General features: G+C 40.2%; 1 long non-coding RNA gene across 1 annotated transcript; it reads right to left on the reverse strand.

The window, feature by feature from the left end:
• Positions 1–8,623: 8,623 nt before the first annotated feature.
• Positions 8,624–12,579, reverse strand: LOC113612509 (uncharacterized). Its single transcript, XR_003429865.1, has 3 exons — positions 12,406–12,579; positions 10,920–11,020; positions 8,624–9,793 (listed from the first exon to the last, which is right to left on the reverse strand). It is a non-coding gene; the product is annotated as an uncharacterized LOC113612509 (long non-coding RNA).
• Between the last annotated feature and the right edge of the window lie 114 nt (positions 12,580–12,693).

Below are 12,693 nucleotides of genomic sequence, written 5' to 3' on the forward strand. Positions count from 1 at the left end.
GAAATTGAGTCTCAATGAATATGGCGCCTCTCCCTCCCTGGTCCCGTGTGTGGGGTCCATGACTTGCTCAGGAGGTGTGTCCCCTGCCGTGCTGTGGCTGATGTTGAGTCTCGCATTATCTAACAGAAAAGATCGCCCTGTGGTGGTCCTGGTGATGGAGACCCCACTGGTGATCAGTCAGTCCCGGATGCTGACTCTTCCAAACCAGTCAGTTCCGTGCCCCTTCGGAATGGATCTTGATCTGATTTTGGCCAAGGCGATGTTAAGGAGAAATTAGCTAGGAGGCTTTGGGGAAAGAGTTCCTTGCTTCCAAAAAGCCGCTTGAAAGCACAATACCTGATTTCTACAAATCATGAATCCTGCACATTTGTTGGTGAACACCTGTCAAAGTTCTATTTAATCCATTTTTCAGAGAACCAGCACAATGACAGGTGGTTCAGAAAAAGCATTTGCATTTATGGAGCCTTGATTGTTAAGTGGAGAAGGGAGTGCAGAACTGCTCTTGTTAATCTAGGTAGAAAGCAGGTTGAGAGCCTGCAGGACAATAAAACTATAACTTTCTTCAATGGGCAGAAAAGCAAAAACTGTTGCTCCTTACCATTTCTCTTCATGCCAACCTGTTAAAACATGAGTGCTGAAAAAAGCCTCTGCTACTTCATCTATGGCTGGGAAAGTTAAATATCCTGATAGTCAGATGATCCTCAGAGGGCTTATAGGGCAGTACTCTGGTGTGATGTTAAAAGGCCATGGAATAAACCCTGCCTCATTTTTAATTAGGTTTATTTTTCCAGAGTACATAAAAGAGGTGGGAAAATGCTGAGCTTAGTTCATGCATGGGTTGGCTTATATGGTAGAAAGCAAAATTGGACCATGACTGCAGGACAAAGAGGACTGAAGCTCACAGTCCAGTCCTTCGACTTCTCTCCCTTCTGCTTCTAGATCCTTTGGTTTTCGACTTTATGCTAAATTGGTGTTTAATCATCCTTAGCCTTTCATTTTCTTTCTGCAGTTCATCAATAGCCTTGTGTAACAATCATCTGTTTTCACAATCTTTATAATTACTACTTACTCAGGACCACTCAAACTCCGGAGATATTTCACCTTCCATGAAATTTCCTTCCAGTGGTGTCCAATCTCAATTTACCACTAGCCAAAGTTTTGACAATTGCACCACGACCACATCACAGGGGTTATCAGTATGTCACTTACCACCAGTGATGTAGTCCCCATCTCTAGCCAGCTGGCAGGTTACTGTGCTCTAAAATCCTATGTCATTATCTGCATCTTAGGACCACTTCTAGAACCAAATATTATACTTGTAAGCTCCCTGAGAAACAGATCTCATAAACACTTGTAAGAGAGTGAGGGAAGCAGGTTTGAGTAAAGGGAGAATTTGAAGAGCTATGCAGTTGCAAAAGAGGCCTCAGCTGATCCTACAGGGATATCCAAAGCTAGGATGGCCACTCAGAAAAATTATGAATGGAGGAGATGAGGCCAGGCCTTTGTGCCTCCACACCGACTAGTCATTGGATGTGGTCTTACCTGGAGGAAGTAGTGTACCCCTGGGCAGGGCAGCTCCCTCCAACCCATAGCAATTCCTAGAGGGTGATTCAGCTGTGACTCTCAGCAGCCTATACTCCTAAAAGCTGGGGGAATGAGTGCCTCAATCCTAAAGGTGGGATCTGGGCAGTGCATTACATCATCCACTTCACTCATCAAGGGGGGAATAGAATCAATACAATGGAACATAATTCAGCACTTAAAAGGAATAAGATAAATTTATGCCAGCTGATTTGGAGAGATTGTTGCAAGGTTTTGAAATATAATATGCAGAAAACTGCATAATGTGCCCCTTTTTTTGTTAAATAGATATTAACCCCAAAAAGCTTACATATGAATACACACACACACACACACACAAGATTAGCTAGGTATGAAGAAAAATATAGAAATATACAAACTAGGTTGTTAGTATGGGTCACAAGAGGTGGGAAAGGGTTGATGCCATAGATGGAGTAAGGACTTTTGCGGGGTACCCCACAAAAAAGGAAAGAAAAAAAGTGGCACTAAAATGGGGAGCTTAATGTGTGTCCCTGAAAACTGGAAAATGTATAGAAATTTGTGAGAATGATATAGTCTTAATCAGTGTTCCAACAAGAAACAGATGCAACACACAAATGCAGTAATGAGGGAGAATTAAATGAAGAGACTGTGTAGAAGGGTTTCGGTGTGGTGAAAAGAAATTGTAACACATTGGATAACCGTTGTGCAAATATTCACCCCTCACTCCCCCACCCCCCACCACCTTTGGGATGGAGTGTACACACCTGTTCCTCTGAATCTAGGCTTGGTCATACATTTGCTTTTATCAGTGAGATATGAGCAGACATGAAGTACCTAGAGGGTTTCAACATGCTTGTGCGGTTTTGCTAGTCTTCTTGCACTCCTGTGATTGCCTTGAGAAGAGCTTGCCCCAGGTAGCTGCTGATCCTTCTGTTTGGGCTACACAGTAATTCACGTGGAGCAGATCTGAATGCAGTTTGCATCCCAGAGCCAAGCCCACCCTAACTGCATCCTGTAGCAGAATAGTCCCAAACAGTTCATAGCACATGAGCAAGAACAGGTGACTGTCATAAGTTTTGGGGAGATTTCTTATACAGTATTATTGTAGCAATAGCGGACTAATACTGACACCAACAAGGGATTTTGAAATACCCTGAGGCTATCAATAGTGAGGAACCATTACCTCCCCCCAAACATGAAGGGCAGGGAATGGTTACTGGAACACAGTGGCTATAGAAGAGAATCCCTGGATAGAATTTGTGGCCTTTGGTCGAGGAACTCAGCCACAGCCGCCTTTCAATCTGGTTGAGATGGAGCCTTCCCATTGGCCAAACTCAACCAGAATCTAGAAGGCAAGGGAGCCATTTATGCAGTCCATAAAGGTCAGCCTCCTGGGGACAGAGTAGGGTGGAGGAGAGTCGTTACAGAAGGACAGATGGAAGATATCCAGGAGATATGTGAACAATTCATTCCAAGTGAGGAACATGGAAAGAGATGCACAATCACATTAGTAATCAGAGAGATTTTAAATAGAACAAAAATTGGATTCTATTTCAAAACTATCATACTGGTAATAGTAAAAAAATAATGACAATATCAAGTGTTGAAGGGATATGGGGGAATGAGAATTCTCATATACTGCTTTTGACAGTGTACAACAAAGTTGGAGATGAAAGTGGCAATGACCTATAAAATTTGACATACATACCCTACAAACAAGCAATTCCAATAAGGATGTTGACCACAGCTTTTTAAAAAGAATGTGCGTACGATTAGGACCTCTGCTAAGCTGTATAACACCTTTGCCTGCATTAATAAAAGGTGCCCCCTTGTGGTGAAAGCAGTCTCACGTGTGCACAGTCTGGCAAGCACTTCAGAAGTGAATAAACTATTGGACTGTATGCAGCAGCCCCGTTTGCAGTCCCTGAAAATTGGAAACAACGTAAGCATCATCAGTAGGAAAATGCATACACACACGTATATACATTTCCTTTTGTCCTCTTTTAAAAATGTAGATCGTCATTTTAAATTTCAGAAAAGTCTCAAGAATAGTTCAAGTAACTCCCATGTCTCTTTATCCCATTTGCTATTTCTCTCTTTCCCTATCTATGTATCTACCTGTAAAATATGGACAATGTGTATTTTCTGAATCATATGCATCATTATGTACATATACATATATAACACTATGTATATATAATTTTTTCAGAATTATTTGACAGTAAGTTCATTAAAATTATAAAGTATATCTGGAAAAAAACTACAACTAAGATAATATTTAATGGTTAAATATCAAATGCTTTCCTTCGAGGTCACAGACTAGACAGAATTATCCACTCTCACCATTTTTGTTCACAATGTCTTGGAGGTCTTAGCCAGCATAACTAGCCAATAAAAGGAAATAAAGGGTATTAAGATTGTAAATGAAATAAAAGCCATTATTTGAAGATCTGACTGCAGACATAGAAAATCCCAACGAATCTACAAATAATTAGAAATAATAAAGTTAGTAATTTTGCTGAATACATGAATGATGTATAAAAATTAAAAGCAGACGATGACAAGCATTGGTGAGAGTGTGGAGAAATGAGTCCTCATATATTGCTAGTAAAATGGTGCAGCTACTGTGGAAAACAGTCTGGCAGTTCCTCAGAAAGTTAAGCATAGAGTTACCATACAACAGAACAAGCAATTCCACTCCTAGGTATGTACTCAAGAGAATTGAAAATATACATCCTCACAAAAACTTGTACATGAATATTTATAATAGCACTATTCATAATTGCTCAAAAGTGGAGACAACTCAAAAGTTCAGCAAGTGATGAATGAATAACCAAATAAGGTATATCCGTATAATGGAATATTATTCAACCATAAAAAGGAATGAAGGACTGATACATGCTACCACATGGATGAACCTAGAAAACATAGGGCTTAAGTGAAAGAAGCTAGCACAAAAGACCACATATTGTATGATTCTATTCATATGAAATGTTCAGAATAGGCAAATATATAGATGCAGAGAGTTAGTTGATTAGTAGTTGCTGCAGCTTGGGAGAGGGAATAATGGGGAGGCAGAGGGATTCTTTCTGAGGTGATGGAAATATTCTAAAATTAGGTAGTGGTAATGGTTGTACAACTCTGTGAATACAGTAAAAACTACTCACTTGTATAGTAATTTAAAATAGTGATATTGGACTTCTCTGACGGTGCAGTGGTTAAGAATCCGCCTGCCAATGCAGGGGACAGGGGTTCAAGTCCTGGGCCGGGAAGATCCTACATGCCGCGGAGCAACTAAGCCCGTGCACCACAAATACTGAGCCTGCACTCTAGAGCCCGCGAGCCACATCTACTGAGCCCACGTGCCACAACTACTGAAGCCCGTGCACCTAGAGCCCGTGCTCCTCAACAAGAGAAGTCACCGCAGTGAGAGGCCGGTGCACCACAGTGAAGAGTAGCCCCCCCTCACCACAACTAGAGAAAGCCCGCTCACAGCAACGAAGACCAAACGCAGCCAAAATAAAATATAAAATGAATAAATAAATAAATCTTTAACTAAAATAAGTGATATTATAGAGTGTGGATTATATCTCAATAAAGCTGCTATAAAAAATTAACTGTATTCCTGTTTACTAACAATGAACTAGTGAGAACAGTATTTAACAAAAATAATGCCATTTATGATAGTGTTATAAATTATCCAATGACTGAGAATGAAATATTTGCAATACTTCAACACTGGAAAATCCAAAATATGACTGAGCTAAGTTAAATAAAATAAATGGAAGGCTATAAGATGTTACTGAATTGAAAGACTTAAAATTGTTATAATATATATTCTCCCCAAATTTATTTTTAGATTCAATGCAATTCCAATCAAAATCAAGCAGACTTTAGAAGAAAATACAGGAGGATATCTTCATGATCTTGGGTTATTCTTAAACAGGATATAAAAATTATTAACCATAAGAAAAATTGATAAGTGACTCTAAAATTTATATGAAAAGGCAAAGAATCTAGAATAGCCAAGTCACTATTGAAGAAGTACAAAGCTGAATGACTTACAGTATGGGACATCAAGGCATGTTGTTAAAAAAAAAATAGAGCATGCGGTATTAGTGCAAGGATAGACAGATAAACAAATGGAATACAATAAACAATCCAGAAAGAAATTCACACGTATATGGTCACCTGATTTATGACAAAGACACCATCTCAGTTCAGTAGGGGAAAGAATGGTCTTTTAAATAAATGTTATTGGGTCAATTAGATATCCACAATGAAAAGAATGAACATCGGCCCCTACGTCCCAGCATACATAAAAATTAATTCAGTATAGATTATAGACTTAAATTTGAAAGCTAAAACAATTAAAGTTTTAGAGGAAAACAAAGGAGAATATCTTTATGATATTAGGTTTGGCAAAGGTTTCTGAATCAGGACACAAAAAGGCATTAATTATAAATCTGCCCGCCCTATAGATAATATTTATTAAGACACCCAATCACACAATTCCCCCCACTTTATGACAGCATCCAATCCAGAGCAAAGCTTCACTTCCTTAAACCCTCCCCAAATTACCCAACCAAAGCCCAAATATCTTACAAAGTCTTTTCTAACACCTGCTTACTGAGATACGCCATGGTTCTCCAGGATTTGTGTTCTCCTTTGCTGCAATGAATAACAAACCCAATTTGTTCAATTACAGACGTGTTCCTCGTGGTCTTTGGCTGGAGGACATTAACATCAAGAATATATAAAGAACTGCCACCAGGCAATAAGAAGATAGATAAACCAAATTTTAAAACTGGGTGAAATTTTTGAATGGGCATTTTATAAAAGAGGATAGCAAAGTGGCCAGTAAACATATGAAGAAGTACTCAATATCATTAGTAATAATAGAGATGCAAAGTAAAAACACAATGAGATTTCAGACCCATCAGCCTACACTTTGATAAATAAGAATGAAACTTGAAACACAACATAGATGAATCTCACAGACACACGGAGTACCTACAATATGATTTCATTTATGAGGGGTTCAAAAACAGGTGAAATTTATCCATGGTGACAGAGGTCAGAAGAGTCTTTACACTACTGCCTGAAAGGGAGCATGAAAGCACCTTTTTGAATGCTGGAAATATTCTATACATTGATCTGGGTGGTGGTTACACTGATGTATACATATGTAAAAGTTCATCTAGACCTATGCTTAAGATTTTTGTCCTTTACTGGATGTAATTTATATCTCATTTCTTAAATATAATGAAAGAAAAAGAAAAGTAATGCATTTTTAGATTAAATAGTAGAGAAGCTGCTGAACATCAAATACAAAGAGAAGATCTTTAAAACAACCAAAGAAGAAACACAAAATTAGACTGGCAGCTGATTTATTAACAGTAAAAAATGGAAGCTAAAAGACCATGGAATAATATTGTTTTCAACACTAAGACTCAAAATTTTCACATTGTAATACTTCTAATATAAGGGTGTTTCTTACAATTAATCATAGTCTTATAAATTGTTGGCCAGGTGCAAAAAAAAAAAAGGATAAGTATGTGGCTAAATCTAAACAAACAATAGGACAAATATTTAATTTTAAAATAAAAAAATCAAAAACGAATGAAGCTAAAGTAATGACAGTATGAAGAGTATTTACCCTGGGAGGTGATTATTTGTAATTAAAAGGTTCTAAGTTCCTTGCATTCTTTAATTACTTTCTTCTACTAGTTAAGAAGTTATATTCTCTATTTCCATACTTTTAGTGGTTGCTCTGAAAAGTTAACATGCATATTTAACAATATAGAAAGTTAACCAATACAAGGAGATTAGAACAATATAATTGACAAAAACTTAGACTCTGACAATACCAAGTACTAGTGAGGAAATGGGAACACATACACTGAAGGTAAGAGCGTAAATTAAGAAATATTTTGGAAAACAACTTGGCAGTGCCTTTAGATTAGGTTCCCTATAAGCGGACTTTGACCAAGGACTCATGTAAAAGTCATATATATCAAGAAGTGGTCCAAAAAATATACAGACAGGAGAGTGAGAAAGTGGACTTGGGGGGAAGTGAAGAAAGCCAAGCAATATTTTGTTATCGACCAAAGTCTCATAGAGGATCACTTTGGCACAATCTAATAGGGGAACTCTGGAGGCAATGCAGGTCACACCTCAGAGTTCTCCTAATCAGGAGCAAGACAGCTGAGGTATTTATACCTATGTATCCATCAATCATTAGCTATGGCTTAAATTATGAGATACTGGCTCTTCATGCTTACAAAGGGGGTTCTGGTAGCCTGTAGGCAGCCCTGTGAGAAGGAGCCACAGATTCTGGCTATTGTGAGCAAAAGCACAGGGAAGCGGAGGTGCATGAAAATGGTCGAGAGTTCTAGAGGGGTAAAAACAGAGCATTAACAGCATCTGCTTCAATGGGCATTAGTTTTAATACTCGTAATACCATGAAAAATAAAATGAAAGCTACAGCCTGCCCCTCCAGCCCTTCTTACAGTTACTTGCACTAAGTGCTTAAATATACCTGCTTAAAATACCTGGAGTATATTCTTTTGTTTGCAGATATATGCTTCTCTATCTGTACCATTCCAAAGGAGTAGGCAGGAACAGGGACCTCATCTAAGACGATGATGAAATAAGGTCATGTGAATGAGGCACATCTAACATTTCTTGGTACGTACTAGGAACTCAATAAACATAAGTCTTCATCACATTTTTAAAATAAATTTATTTATTTTATTTATTTATTTTTGGCTGCGCTGGGTCTTCATTGCTGTGCGCGGGCTTCGTCTAGTTGCGGCGAGTGGGGGCTACTCCTCATTGCGGTGCGCGGGCTTCTCATTGCGGTGGCTTCTCTTGTTGCAGAGCAAGGGCTCTAGGCGCGTGGGCTTCAGTAGTTGTGGCACGCGGGCTCAGTATTTGTGGCTTGTGGGCTCTAGAGCACAGGCTCAGTAGTTGTGGCGCAGGGGCTTAGTTGCTCCGCGGCATGTGGGTTCTTCCCGGACCAGGGCTCGAACCCGTGTCCCCTACATTGGCGGGCGGATCCTTAACCACTGTACTACCAGGGAAATCCCCTTCATCACTTTTAATAATAGATATTAACATGTTTTATTTTAGGCAGAGTGGACAGGGCTGGCCCTGATGTTATGGCTGCCTTACACAGCAAGTTCTTTTCTCCTCATCTTTATGGCCTTGATTACATAAATTGTGTGGATATTGATTCATCAAATAATGGACTTAAATGACCCCTGGTGGTCTGAGGTCCCAGGATTTCCCAGGAGTGTCCTACTCAATGCACTTAGCTATCTAGTGACCTGTTAAAACTGGACGTTCAGGCAGAATATCCATTCAACTCATTTGGGAGATAACTGGATGGTTGAGGAGAGAAGGACTCTGGATGCAGCCAAGGTGATAGTCCCATTCAAGTAATGATAGTACAGGAAAGAGCTGAGAATGGTGGGTATAGTCAAGATGTTACCCAACTTTGGCTTCCAAGATAGGCTGTCTCTGTGTGATTCCATGAAGGTAGAACAAACTGGAGTAGCGGAGCCATTGGGAGGATTATACACAATCCTCCAAGTTGAAAGTCAATTTGAATGTTCATATCCTTTAAGCCTATATTTTCTAAACAACCAGTCCAGAACCACTTTATTTTTTAAAATATTCATTTGGCTCTGCCAGGTCTTAGTTGCAGCACGCGGGATCTTTAGCTGCAGCATGCGAACCCTTAGTTGCACCCTGCGGTGTCTAGTTCCCTGACCAGGGATTGAACCTCGGCCACCTGCATTGGGAGCGTGGAGTCTTAGCCACTGGACCATCAGGGAAGTCCCCAGAACCACTTTAGACTAAATCCTCTGCTTAAGATTTCTTGGTGGATATAACTGTGGGTTCCACATTTGTGGGTAGTTATATCTGAAGTTTTGTTTGATGTTCTATCCTTTTATTTTCTCTCAACATCTCATGGCAGGTATTCTTCCTTTTTTATTCAATATTCTACTTGGCAATTTTGCTAACTCATTACTTGAACATACTTGTATTTCTTCTTTTGGGAAGATGGGAACCCCTCATTGTTGTAGACCTCCCTGGACTTTGGAAAGGTCTCAATTCAACTTCACCATTGTCTTCATCGCTAGAATGTCTTTTAACATCCAATATCTGAAATGTGATTGATCGGCTTTCATATTACAAGTTAAATATTGCTCCTTATAGAGACCTAAAAATGATAAAAATCCTAGCTATATTATTTTCATACTTTCAGATGTCACCTATCTCCACCAACCTCATCACTTGGGGATGAGAGTGAGGTGTGAAAGTGGAAATAGAAGGGTTCCAAATGTCTTGATTATGGTAGGGTAGAAGAGAGGAGAGGCAGAAAGTATATATATTCTAAAAGCCTCATCTTTTTGGTGACAGAGGTGAAGCAGGACGAAAGAGAACATTTTATTGAGGGAAAAAGTATTTATCGTTGGCGTATTGTATCTTGATTGAAAATTTAGAATTTAATAATGACAGGGGCAAAGAGATATTCCCTCACACCACTAGTGAGAATGTAACTTGAAAATCTTTCTGGGGTGAGATTTTGACAGGTCAAAATAGTTAGTGTTATACGGACTTTGATCTATACATTCATTTTAGGACTCTAGCCTAATGACCTTACAAAGAATGTGCTTGCTTCTAACGAACGGAAGTATGCAGTCCTCCACTCAGCGTGCACAACAGGTACGGCTGCAGTCTTTGGCTCAAGGCCCAAATTCAGGCTTACTATATCCATAGGTCCCACAAGGTTCTAAAATTCTAAAAGTTCCCCCTCTGATCATGTGACAATATGCTCTTAGTTGCCATAAGACTTAAAGAAACAGCAACAGCAGGGATAGGAAAATGGGATCAGCAGGGCACTTGAGGCACCTGATGGCGGGGCCTCTGCCATCAGAGGGCTAAAGAGGGAAGGCGAGGAGGGGATGGTGGTGCAACCCCCAAGGGAACCAAAAGGAGCAAAGTACTGGGAAGGTTAGGAGCTGTGGTCCAGGCCAGCGGCCGCTGAATCCAGCCAGACAGGCTTCTCTGGGCCACGAGCTCCCTTATCATCATGTCAGGGATTTCCTCCATACACAAACATAAACAAAGTCCAGGTACCTTCAGTCCGTGGTCTGTGACTAGCTGCTGCGGTGGGAAGGTAGACGGGGATCTTGACTGTCCTCACTATATGTTAACTGGTAGACTGCTTTTATTCCTTCCTGTTCAGGCATGCCACCTCCCCATGCCACTAAATAGTCTGACATCATCATGGGCTTTCATTTTACTTTTTCATTTTATTTCACTGAGTGTGTGTTTTGACTGACCTTTGTCCTTTCCGTACCCGGTCTCATTAGGTGTCCTATGTTTCATCGTAGACTCATTACTGCTCAGAACTGCTTGATATAAACTGAAGTAGTCACAGTACCTGCATGATGGAAGCCAAAGCGATATGTCAACACCTGTAGACACAAGCAGGGCATCCGTGCAAAGGTTACTGGAGGAAGCTTTGGTGCACCCAGGATTCCTGGTACCCACTCTCTCATCCTGCTTCTCTGGCTCCCTCCAAGTTTCTGGTAGACAGATCAGAGACATTCACAAAGGGTACATTTGGAATCCCCTTCCCTACTCCATCTCCACCCTACGGCTGCCTTTGTTTATAGGGTACACATAGGCCACTGGGGTTAAGGGAAGAATAAGGTATTTCACCAGTACATTCTACAAGGATTTCCCTGAGACCTGAGTGTCCCCTGGGACACTAAACCACTCAAACGCCACTTTGTTCCCATATTAAATATTTGTAGATTTCAGTGTCACAAAACTTGTATGTTACCTTAATTATAAGTTTCAAGTTATTATCGGCCCCAAGTACAAACAAAAAAAGATTAATTGCATTTCTCTCTTGTCCCTCTTATAGTCACCTTCCCTTTTGTCCATCTTTATATTTCTCTCCCCTTCTGAGGTAAGGCTTCTTGGTTGAGTATTCAAGAGACTGCTAGAATGTGGTGAGGGAAACAAACTAAGAATGACGACTGCAGAGGGGGCGATTGTAAAGTTATGAGAAAATAAACCTCCCTTCTCCCTTAAAAATGCCATTCCCTTGTATCAGTATGGGAACTTGCGAAGATGTTCATGATTAATTCTTACAAAATACTGCCTCTCCCCAAGACATTTGTATCACGAAAAAGGACTTGGGATGATACAACTAGTGTAGACCAAGGAACAATCCTTAACAGAGCCATTCGGGCAGGAGGAAGAAAACGGCAGGGGCATTTTTGTTGAGGGGGGTAGGGGGTAACTAACACTGTTCAAAGGACTTGAGGACACGGGGAGGGGGAAGGGTAAGCTGGGACAAAGTGAGAGAGTGGCATGGACATATATACACTACCAAACGTAGAATCGATAGCTAGTGGGAAGCAGCCACATAGCACAGGGAGATCAGCTCAGTGCTTTGTGACCACCTAGAGGGGTGGGATAGGGAGTGTGGGAGGGAGGGAGACGCAAGAGGGAGGGGATATGGGGACATATGTATACATATAGCTGATTCACTTTGTTATAAAGCAGAAACTAACACACCATTGTAAAGCAATAATACTCCAATAAAGATTTTAAAAACAAAAAAAGGATGCCCAGTCTTCACAGCCCATTCTACCTCCCTCGAGAGGCAGGTTTTGACTGGACAGATTGTAGGGAACACGCTGGATCTACTCCATAAAGTAAACTGCTTCCAAGCACTTCTCAAACCACTTCAGGAGAATCTATGTTTAAAACCAAACAGTGAATATACTTAACACAATCGTCTTTCATACCCACCCAGGAAGGCTGACTGCCAGGACCTTGAATTGGAACCTCATAATTAGCCTGCTTTCAATTATTTTAAGAACCTGTGAATCAAAAAAACTCCATTTCATTAAGCAATTCAGATTTTGCCTCTGACTTTAAGACTCTGACCTGTTACATACAAAATGCAAGTTAATGATGTTTCCACTATATCTGGTAATAAAAACATTCTGATACAAAATGAGGGTAATGTACCTCCAGCTCCACGTACTGTCCTACAAACCAGTGCACAAGTTTACCTGTTCAAATGAAGAGAGAGAG

Source organism: Aethalodelphis obliquidens, unplaced genomic scaffold, assembly GCF_003676395.1.
Source record: "Aethalodelphis obliquidens isolate GAN/ISIS:26980383/991018 unplaced genomic scaffold, ASM367639v1 scaffold78, whole genome shotgun sequence".
NCBI lineage: Eukaryota > Metazoa > Chordata > Mammalia > Artiodactyla > Delphinidae > Aethalodelphis > Aethalodelphis obliquidens.